The sequence below is a fragment of the Meleagris gallopavo genome, chromosome 10, assembly GCF_000146605.3.
Source record: "Meleagris gallopavo isolate NT-WF06-2002-E0010 breed Aviagen turkey brand Nicholas breeding stock chromosome 10, Turkey_5.1, whole genome shotgun sequence".
Lineage (NCBI taxonomy): Eukaryota > Metazoa > Chordata > Aves > Galliformes > Phasianidae > Meleagris > Meleagris gallopavo.
Window position 1 is genome coordinate 12,245,487 of NC_015020.2, and position 10,392 is coordinate 12,255,878.

Consider the following 10,392-nt stretch of genomic DNA (forward strand, 5'->3'; position numbering starts at 1 on the left):
TTTGACGTCTCTTTTGTTATGGAGCCTGCTGTCATCTCCCTGGAAACTGAAATAGAGCAGCAGTCAGAGAAGTAGGAGAGGAGCAGGTTTGAAGAAAAAGAAAAGTGGGGGATGGAGACAGTGCCATGTAGTAAGAGTGCACCTGAAGGAAAAAGTTGTTTTTTTGAGTTAATAGATATATATTTTTTTACAGTAACCAAACTCTTTTTAGCAAACTTCTTTTGTGCTGAAGAGATGAGTCTAAATGCAGCCATTGCCACAGTGCTTTTTCAGCTCTGAGATCATGGTGGTGAAGCTACGTACCTTGAGCTGGCTCACCACGCAGCCCTGCCTCGTCTTTGTGCAGAAGTGCCTCTGCCACACGTGGCTTCAAGTCCTCCTGGTCCTCTCCATGTGCCACAGAAGCTTAGCTTACTGCTAGGTTTAGGCTCACTGCTTTTGAGACACGAAAATGCTTATGCCACGTTGGTGATTCGAGTGATATCTTTTTAATAACTGTGAGTGCTGTTGTTCCTATGGGCCAGGCTAAGCTTTTATGTTTCAGAAAAGACCAGGACTCCCCATGGAAGTACAGTGGTAGGCTTGGGAGGATGCTGTGACTATGTAAGCACCGTGGGTTTGTGCAGCACGTTCAAGGTGTGCGTGTGTATGCACAACCCATGGGTAACTAACAGAATCCCCGTTTCATTTTCCTTTGATTGACTAAATGTGAGGATTCAAAGCGGGTTTGGCATTCTGTCTGCTTTCTTTGTGTTAATTTTTCCTTTCTTTTGACAATTAAACTGAACTTTATGTAAGTCGTCTCTCGCATCCCCGAGACAGAACGAAATGTTGCTGTAAGAGCTACCCAACTGTGGAAATGAAGATCAAGAAACAACATCAACTTTCTTGCATGTTATTTTCACAGCTTTGCCTGATGTTCTATCAAGGACAGCATCCTCAAATGGCTGAATGAGACCTCTTCAAGCTGACAGTGCATGAGGAAGATGGATATAAAATAAGCCCTTCTCGCTATATCTGCAGCCAGACTTTTTTTTTGTTTGACTGACAGTATTTAGTATCAGTTCTTTGCATTTTCTTTTGGGTGTTGTGTGCTGCATGTATGAACCATGTGATGCAGTGTGGCAATGTGGATATACCTGAATTTTGGTGTCCGTGCACAGCCTTCTATTTTGTACCTGGAGCATACAGAGCAGGTGGAAAGGCTGAGAGGAGGGGGCTGTTCTCAGTGAGCTGCTTCAGCAGAGACTTTCTGCTCACTGCTGTAGCCAAAAGAGGAGAACAGAGCTTTGAAAACCAGGACTGCCATGCCTGGCCCATCGTCTCCCCTCCAGCTCAGATGCTGGCATGCTGGATGTGGAAGAAAACCTTATGTTGTGAAAGCAAGGCTGGTAGGAAAGCTGCTATCTGCTTATCAGCCCAGCTGTGTGCAGTGCTGGCACTGATGTTTCCTGCCAGCTTATCCCATTTCAAAGGGCTGAGAGCAAAGCAGTGAGGAGCATAGAGGAGGGCAGTGAAGATAAATGACTGGCTTCTATTCTACGAGTGATTGAGCTGATTACAGCTATCTAGCCTTGAACAAGATCTGATAGAAGTCCACCTGATAAAATAGGTGAACAGCTCACTCTTTCTGCCAAGACAAGAACTAGGGGACATCAAATGGAAGCAGTAGATGCCAGATTCAAAGTGAAAGGAGATGTAACTCGCTTGGCACAGGTCTGGAGGTGCTGGGAGTTGGAGAGCTGAACACAGGATTCCACACATTGCATAGGAGACAAATATACTTAAGCTCCAAACAGAGTCAGGAAGCCCCTAAACCACAAAAAGGTGCTTCAAGAGAGGTTATTTAGGGGAAGTTTCACTACAAGGTTGTCTTGTCTTTGCGTTCTCCCTTGGTTAATCATACTGGGTGATGATGGGGAGGGACTGCTGGGCTAACTTGCCTTTTGGTCTCACTTAGTATGGCTCTTCTCATGTAAAGCTGGCAAAAGGTTTTCACGAGCAAAACTGCTTTGGCAGTTCTTTTCTATGAGAATTATAACTGTTTAATTATTGCCTAGTGACTTGCAGCAGCACTTAATCCAGTGTTCTGGTTGCTTTGCTGCTGCAGTACGAGGGCACGTGTGAGGTGTGAGTTTGCCCTGTGACTAGTGCCCTGGCAATACAACCTCTGAACATCTCCCTTTTTACACATTTTTGTTTATCTGCAGTCTTCATTTTCCATCTCAAAAATAAGTTGAAGTGCATCTGCTTGTTAAAACAAAAAAAAAGTGAAGTCTGATCTTGTATAGAGTTATTGGAAGTTATTAATGAAAAGAGTGGGACCTTTCCACCCTCTCTGCTTGCTTTAATTATACCAGGAGATGAGGGCAGGTGCTTGCTTCTTTGAACAGTGCATCAATTTTATCCCGACTATGGGGAAAGCAACAGAGTGGCATAAAAGCACAGGGTCATCTGCAGTGATGCTGACTGTGGGATGGCTTGCAGGCCTTGCAGTCTGCATTTAGTGTGCTGTCTGAAATCCCAAGCTGGAAATCCCTTCTTTATAAAGATATGTCACTGTTACGAACCCTTATCCTTGCTTTACAATGGTTATTTCTTAAGAGGATTATAGATCTTTGTATCGCCCGTACTGAAAAGAATATCAAGCATGTGTCCCAGGGTTTTGTTGTTTCCTGAGCTTTGTAAATACTGTTAAGAAATAAAATACACTGGTTTACCGTAATAAACCCTAATACTTCAGGAGATAATAAGCACTATCGGAGGTTATTTGCTTCAGAAGACGGGTGAGTTACCTTGCAGCATCTGGTGGGCTGTTGTCCAGTACAGGCAGTGGGGTGGGATGCTGCCTTGGCTATTTAAAAGCTCATTAAAATTGCATCTCCCATGCTGTGGTTCTGTCCTTACCCCCTCCAGCTAGCCGTTCGGGCTTCTGTGAGCAAGCCAGAATTGATCACAGCAATTAGCTGAGCCCAGGGGAGATTTCTAAATGCTAATGTGTATATTTGTTTGGTTGTTGGTATTGTTTGTTGTTGTTTTTTTTTTTTTTGCTGTTAGCTCATGTGTTACTCTAGTGATGGGTGCTTCCTCACTTTGATGCATTCATTCTTCTCCTCTGTCTTTAACAGTTATCTGTAGATTGTTCTGTAGACAATGGAATCACAGAATCACAGAATGTCTCGGGTTGGAAGGGACCTTAAGGATCATGAAGCTCCGAACCCCCTTGTCACAGGCAGGGCCACCAACCTCCATATCTAATTCTAGACCAGGCTGCCCAGGGCCCCATCCAACCTGGCCTTGAGCACCTCCAGGGATGGACGGGGCATCCAAAGCTTCTATGAGCAGCCTGGGTTGAACCAGTTTAGTTTTGCATTCTTGACTCAAAACTAAACTGGTGATATTTCAACTAGTGGTAAGCTACTGCTTGCTTTTTTCCTTCCCCTTAACTGTGTGCATCTACACAGAAGACACATTAAATGTCACTTGCCAGCTTTCTAATACTTGAGTGGTTGTATGCTCGGAAAAAAAAAAAATGTCATTCAACAAAGTAAAACTGCGCAAATGCATGAAGAAGTCTGGTGGTTTGTGGTTGCATGCAGGGAAAATAAGCTGTAAGCTGAGAGAAATGGCCCTAAAAACTCCAGCCTGGCACAGACTTGTAAAGGAGTCATGTTGGTAGAGCTGTTTCCTGGATATAATTTCATTTAACTTTCTGTACCTCAAAGCAAATCCAATAAAATAAAACATGGAAAGGTTTGGTCAAAAAGCAGCAGAAAACTCTTCTGAACCTTAAAATTATGATGGATGACATAGCAGCAAGTAGCTCCTCCATTCTTGGAAAGCGTTGGTCTTTTTTCCCGGGGAAGAAGCACTTAATGTCCTCCTGACGTTTGTATTATAGAATGCTTTTCTGTTTCTTAACCAGAGCTCAGCAATAACCCCGGTTCTGAAGAAATGGGAACCCAACAGTAAGTTGTGGCTGAACAGCTGAAAATCTGAACTGATGTGCTGGTTCTGTACTGTTGACCCAATGCGGCAGCTCTGATCACAACCATTACATCTCACGTGGTGCTCACTGTGGAAAAAGGGGATAGAACAAATTAAGCCTTCAGTATTTCAGTTTGGAGAATGTGATGGCACAGTGCTGTCACTGTGTTCAAACAGTTCCTCCCCTTGAGTATCACAAATAAGCCTGTTTTACCTGAGGCTAATTGGAATATTTTCCTGTAAGGCATTAAAGCTCTTAACTGTTTCTGATATTGATAAAACATCACTTCATGTCTTTTGCAAATCTAAACACGCAGGAACATCCTGCACCAAATTTTCTGTTTCAGGAAAATACTGAAGCAACTTGGTGCGTTCCCAGTTGGCACCTGTCCCATCAGGGCTTGCTGGTAGCTAGTTTGCTGGACTGCTGTATAGTTAGTCTGTGGATATCCAGGGTTTAATCCTTTCTACCTCTATAGCCAGAGCCTTTTTTACATTGTATGTATAGAAGAAAATGTGGAATACCCTCAGTGCCCAGTTTTTTGGGCTTTTTGAAGGGTTTGTGTCACTGCAGCGTGAGAGCAGGTATTTCAGCTGGTGAGCACTGCTTTTATCTTTTCTCTGTACATTTTCAAGGCACCCCTGGTCCTGCACTCAGCCCCTCGTGTGGTGTGGTCACGAGGAGCCCTTGCTGGTGCTGCCCCATGATGCGTTCCAGGGCTGAATTCCGGAGGAAAGGTCTCTGTGTGCAGGCAGACTTGTGCCTCCTATTCCCTTCTCAGTATTCAGCAGGCGTCGTGCGTGCGTGCCAGCCCTTCTTCGGAGGTTAGAGAAGAGCAAGGCTTAATAAAACTCTCAGAAGTCGGAGTGACCGTGTTAAAGGCCACACCAACAGCAGGCGAGGAGGTGGTGGTGACCCCTGAGTTCTCAGCAGGACCCTGTCCTCACCTCTCCTCTTGTACCTGGGGATTTATTTCATACTCATGTTCACTTCCCCCTCTCTCTCCACTACAGATGAATCCTGGTATTTTGACTCAGAACCTGGGTTGTCCTTCTACTTGCATACACTTACAAATTCCTTGTTCTGTTTGTGCTATCTTTGATGTGAATACCACTTCCTCTGTTGCCACAACATCGAGACTATAAAAAGTACTCTGAAAGCATCAGAAACATTCTCTAGAAGATATTTAATTAAACCCAGAGTTTCCAGCGTGCCTCGAACACGTATATAGTTCCAACTCATGACACTGTGATAATAAGATGACAGTTTTAAAATGTGGTGCTTTGGCTAAAGCTTCTCATCTTCTTTTTTCCGCTACGGGGGCTCTGGATGCTACAGCCTTCATATGGTAGATGAATTCCTTGGCAATTTGCTCTGCTGGCAATCTACACCCATCAACCATTGAAAAGCTGGGCGTTTATGTTCAGTTCCTGTAGCCTTGTTGTCCCTTGTCACCGCAATGGGGTAAATGGTTCTTGTCTTGAGAATTTGTAAAAATACCCTAATGTAATTCTTGTTTGGAGGTGCCTTCCCGTGAGTGAGGCCTTCAACATCTGTTTCTGTGTATCCCCTTCATTGCAAGTGGAATCCCATTTTTCTCTGGAACTGAAGAGCTCCTCGTTACTCGAGGATTCAGAGGCGAGCAATGGAAGGGCCTTGGTTCTGATGGTGAAGCTGTGGAGCAATTCCTCTGCTGATGGGAGCAGACGGAGGTCCCGGAGCTGGAGCCATGTGCCACATGGTCTGGAAGTGCCCCCAGCAGCTCAACTCATTGCGTGGGAGTAAGAAAAGCACCAAAAATGCACAGCATGAGGATTACTTTGGGACCGACAGCTGTCAAACCACTTGCAGAAGACTAATCAGGTTTGGGACCGATGAGCGTGGAAGCGATTACAGCTTTCCTTAAGCTCTGAGGCCTTTGTCGTTTCATTTTCCTCCCGTGGGCCATAGGATTAGTTTGTCAGCAAACATATTGCTGCTCAACTTGCTGGTTGCAAAAAGGAGAGCAAGACCTGAGCCTATGTATCCTCCTGTAGCAGAAATGCTAAGTGACGGCCTGAAGCAGTGATTGAACACCTGGTGGGAAGGCAGGGCCAACCCAGGGGAGCTCAGGTGTGTGCAGTGAACCTGAGTGATGGAAGGGATAGAGCCAGGATCCACTCCTCATTTAAGGGCTGGCAGTGGAGGTGAGGGTATTTTGCTGGAGATCCCTGCCTTCCAAAGGTCTTCCAAAGGGTAAGCAAGTTTTCTTCCTTTGTTTCTGCATCTGCAGCTTCTACATTTGGGCTTGTCCTCATTTGCTGCAGCCTAGGATTGTGCCACCCCACTATTACTGCGGTGCTATCTGTCACACTGCAGCATTACACCTTCCTTCCCCTGCTTCCACCGGTGACTGTAGCCAGTGAAATCTGTGCCCAGCAGGAGTTGAATGGCCCCAGCTGGTGCTGGCAGTGACTTGCATGGTGCAGGTCAACGTGCCCTGCTCCAGCTCATCTTTCTTGCAGGCAGAAGCAGCCTCTGGCATCCTGCTTGGAGTGAGGTGCTGCTTTAAGCCTGAGTACTATGAATGTCTGCTTGGGATAATAACATATTTCATGATTGTGATCATTCAGCTAGATAATTACTTGAAAATATTGGGGGTGGGGGCAGTATTTATTTCTGTAAATTGAAGCAATTAGATTGCAACCTTCTGCTCGGCTTTGTAAATGTGTTGGTGAAGCTCTTCCATCCTGCAGATATGCAGCTATATGAGTCTGGCCTGGTGGGTGCCCTGCCTTTGGCTCTGGGCAAACCCCAGTGCCCTTGTTCTTACCAGGAGCTCAGTTTCCATACAAGTGGGTTTTATTTCTTTCAAGCACTGTACTGGCTTTTTCTTCAACGCTGTGAATTAAACATCCTTAATCATTAATGATTCTGATTCAAAATGCTTGGCATAGCTACGAGTTTTGATCCTAAATGAAGCAATTTTTCTTCCCATGTGGTATTTCCCATCTTTGGATAAGATGCTTTGAAGTCGAGCAAATGCAATTTAACTTTGAAAACAGCAGTGATGTACTGTTTATGACTGCAGTGTTTCTCTAAGTTCTTTTCTGGTAAGACAGTGACTTTTTTGAAGGTGATTCTTTCTGCAATACTACAGTATGTAAAAAAGAAAAAAAAAAAAAGCTACCGTGGAAGGGAGATTGGTTGAAAAAGTCAAGTATTAATTTTTCATTTCTGCTGTATCTCCAATGATACCTTTTTTTCCTTCTCTTTCATCCTATTAAGAGAAGTCATAGACCATGAGGATGTCCCTTTTTCGAACCTTGACATGAAGACGTTTCTTCTCAGCAGAGTAAATCCATATTCACAGCCCATTGCTCCGATTAGCTTTCTTTGACATAACTAAAAAGCCAGTGAATAATCTGTCCAGCCTCTAGGAATGGTTTACATTTGTTTTATTTTCAGATTTGTGTCATTTCCAGTGATGAAAGTCTCCATACTCTCCCACTGTGTGGTTGCAGGCAGCTTTAGGACTCTGTCATGCACCTTCTTTAGAGTGAACAAAGCCAGCCTTCCTTGTCTCTCTCAGCTCTGTTATCTTTGGCACTTTTGTAGGAGATGCAAATGATCTGGAGGACTTTTTGCTTTTCATCTGCCTCTTAGCTTTTCAAGGTGAAAGGGAATATCCACTGGAACAGCACCAGTTGGCAAAGGGCTGCTAAGACTTTCTTGCTTGTTGCAGACTACAAGTCTGGACAGCCTTTGTTTGCAGACAGTGCATGTCTTGTGTCAGGCTTGACTTGTTTGTAAACAATTCCAGCTGAAGGGGAACTCCCTGACATGCCAGACAGGTGACTTGTGTCCAGGATGGGTGCCTGGCTCTGTGTGGCTGGGAGCAAGGTGCTGCTCTGAGCTAAGAGGCTCCTTGCAAGCTCAGACAGGTTTCAAAGAAGGTAAATTGTTGACTGTATTCTGATGTGACTTGCAAAAATGAAGAGGGGACACTGAACAGCCAGAAGTCTTCCTTATTAATCTTTCCTTAACAAATTAAGCCTGCTTATTAATTTATTAGAGAAGCAGACAGCTGCTGAATGTGCTCCTGTGTTGGTCACAGGGAAGTGGTCTGGTGCTGAGTTTTTCCCTGTAGAAGCAGAGGAGAAAGGGAAGGAGGAGTGCAAGGCTGGGAAGTGCTTGCTTGAGCTGGGTCATTCCAGAATGATGGCCCAGGCCCATGGATTGGCTGTGCTGGAATATCCAGCAGGGCAGGCGTGGGTCAGCATGGGGCAAGGCTCCAGTACAGAGGCACGAAGATGATAGAAATGGTTTAACCAGCATCTTTGTAATGGTTGTGTTTTCAGAGTTAACCAGTCCAGGCATATGCCTACCCAGAGCTCCTTACCAGTCGTGTTGTGAATTATATTTGCCTGAAGTTTATAATGCAGGCTTATTTGCAGACGAGGTGTGGGAGTTCTGGTATTTGTTCATGGTGTGTTTTCCAGCTCGGGGTTTCTCAGCCAGCTCTGTGCACTCTTTTAGCCTACATCTTTCTTATTTTTGCAAGTACCTGACCTTAAGATATATTACTTTAAAAGGCAAATCTTGTTAAATTTTGTAATTGAATCAATTCCGTGCCAGTTCTCCATAATTTTCCTGTTGAAGTATAACTCTGCCATGGAGAAAGCTGGCCCTAACACGACTCCTTTCCTAAATGAGCATTTCTGTCCATGTCTCCATTTTCCTCCATTGCTTAAAGCCCAAACAACTGCTGTAGCTTCCGTGGAGATCCTGGTTTTGCTTCAAACCATCTTGCAGCATATTTCGTTCTTGCTGCTGCAAATGCACAGTAATTGGCCAATTTTCCCATTTTACTCCTATTTTTCAAGTCCTGCTTTTCTTCTGCTCAATGTACTCACTACTGTCAGCTTAGCTTCGGACCTATTAAAATACAGTGTTGCTTTATTTAGTCTCTTTCCTCCTCACTATAGTATTAGTACATGCTCAGAATTCACAATAGTTTCTCACAGTCCTCGTTTTACTCATCTGTCCTCTTCCTGGCCTAAACTATCCCCGGGGATTTAAGCTGGGGGAAGAAAACCAATTCCCTCGTATGTGTGTCAATGCCCCATCCCTGGAGGCATTCAAGGCCAGGCTGGATGTGGCTCTGGGCAGCCTGGTCTGGTGGTTGGCAACCCTGCACATAGCAGGGGGGTTGAAACTAGATGAGCACTGTGGTCCTTTTCAACCCAGGCCATTCTGTGATTTTATTCTTCCAACATTCTCTTAGCTGGGGCATTGAGAAGGCTATTTGGAAATGGAAGGTCTTTAATTGAAGAAATGCCTTTGTTTCCACACTCACTCGTGCATCTATAATTTAAGAGCGCAGGTGTCAAAGGCAGAGGTGAGTGGCTTGAGTACGTATCTTGAACCACAGATAACAAGGCCCTGATGTTCTTCTTTCCTCTGCTGTCTGGCAGGAAAAAAAATCTGCATGTAATTATTGTAGATAAACCTGTGTTTTTAGTCATATCTGTGGATTTGGTTGGGCGGTTTGGACGGCCAAGCTAAATTGCAGTATCGTTCGTCTGCTTCCTTCCCAGGTTTGAGAATGCATCAGATTAATGCTCCCGATAGCAGGAGTGGCTGTCGCTTCCATTTCTGAGACGCTGCCTGGTGTCCTGTGATACACAGCAGAACATGATTAGGATGTCTCAAGGGATTTTCACCTTTCCAGCCCTTTCCTGATCCCTGTTTTCCTTTTCTCCTCTGCCGGCGCCACATTTCCAGCTCACAGTCAAGGCTCACAGCTTCCCTTTCAGCTTTCTACAGTCTCCTTGAAATGTGAAATTCACAATGTAGTGAGGTCTCTGTAGTTACTGCTGAACGTTGTTCCTTTTCTGATCCCTACAGGTTTAATTCTGCCGCTCGGTATATTACAGAAGCGAATGTTACTGGCCTCCTGATGTCTTTGGCTTTGTAAAGCTTTGTAGAAATGACTCTTTGAAGAAAGAACAATTCCGCAATTAGTAGGATTTTGCTCGGTGTTAGGGGTTGAGAATCTTGCTGACAAGGGAGCTGGCTCTGGGCCAGGACATGCTTTTAGATATCCGTATTGTGATCCTGTTTCCCAAGGCAGTTCAAAGGCAGCCCGGCCCCACAGCTTGGCTGCTGGGGAGGAAGGCGTGTGCTGGGAGGAGGCCATCTTGTCAGCCTGGGCCCTTCCCTTGGAGGAGCAGCCCTTTGTGCCTCGCCTTTCTGCAAGCTTTCCCCCCCTCTGTTATCAGTAATAGTAATAAAGATTAATAACTCAGTAATAATGAGGCTTTTCTTGCTGTCGCATCCCCATGGAGCTGCCTTGTTTTCTCGTGGCCTAGGGGACTCCCTCCTTGTTCACAGCCTCCTTCTTCGTGCCTCTTCCCAGTGAG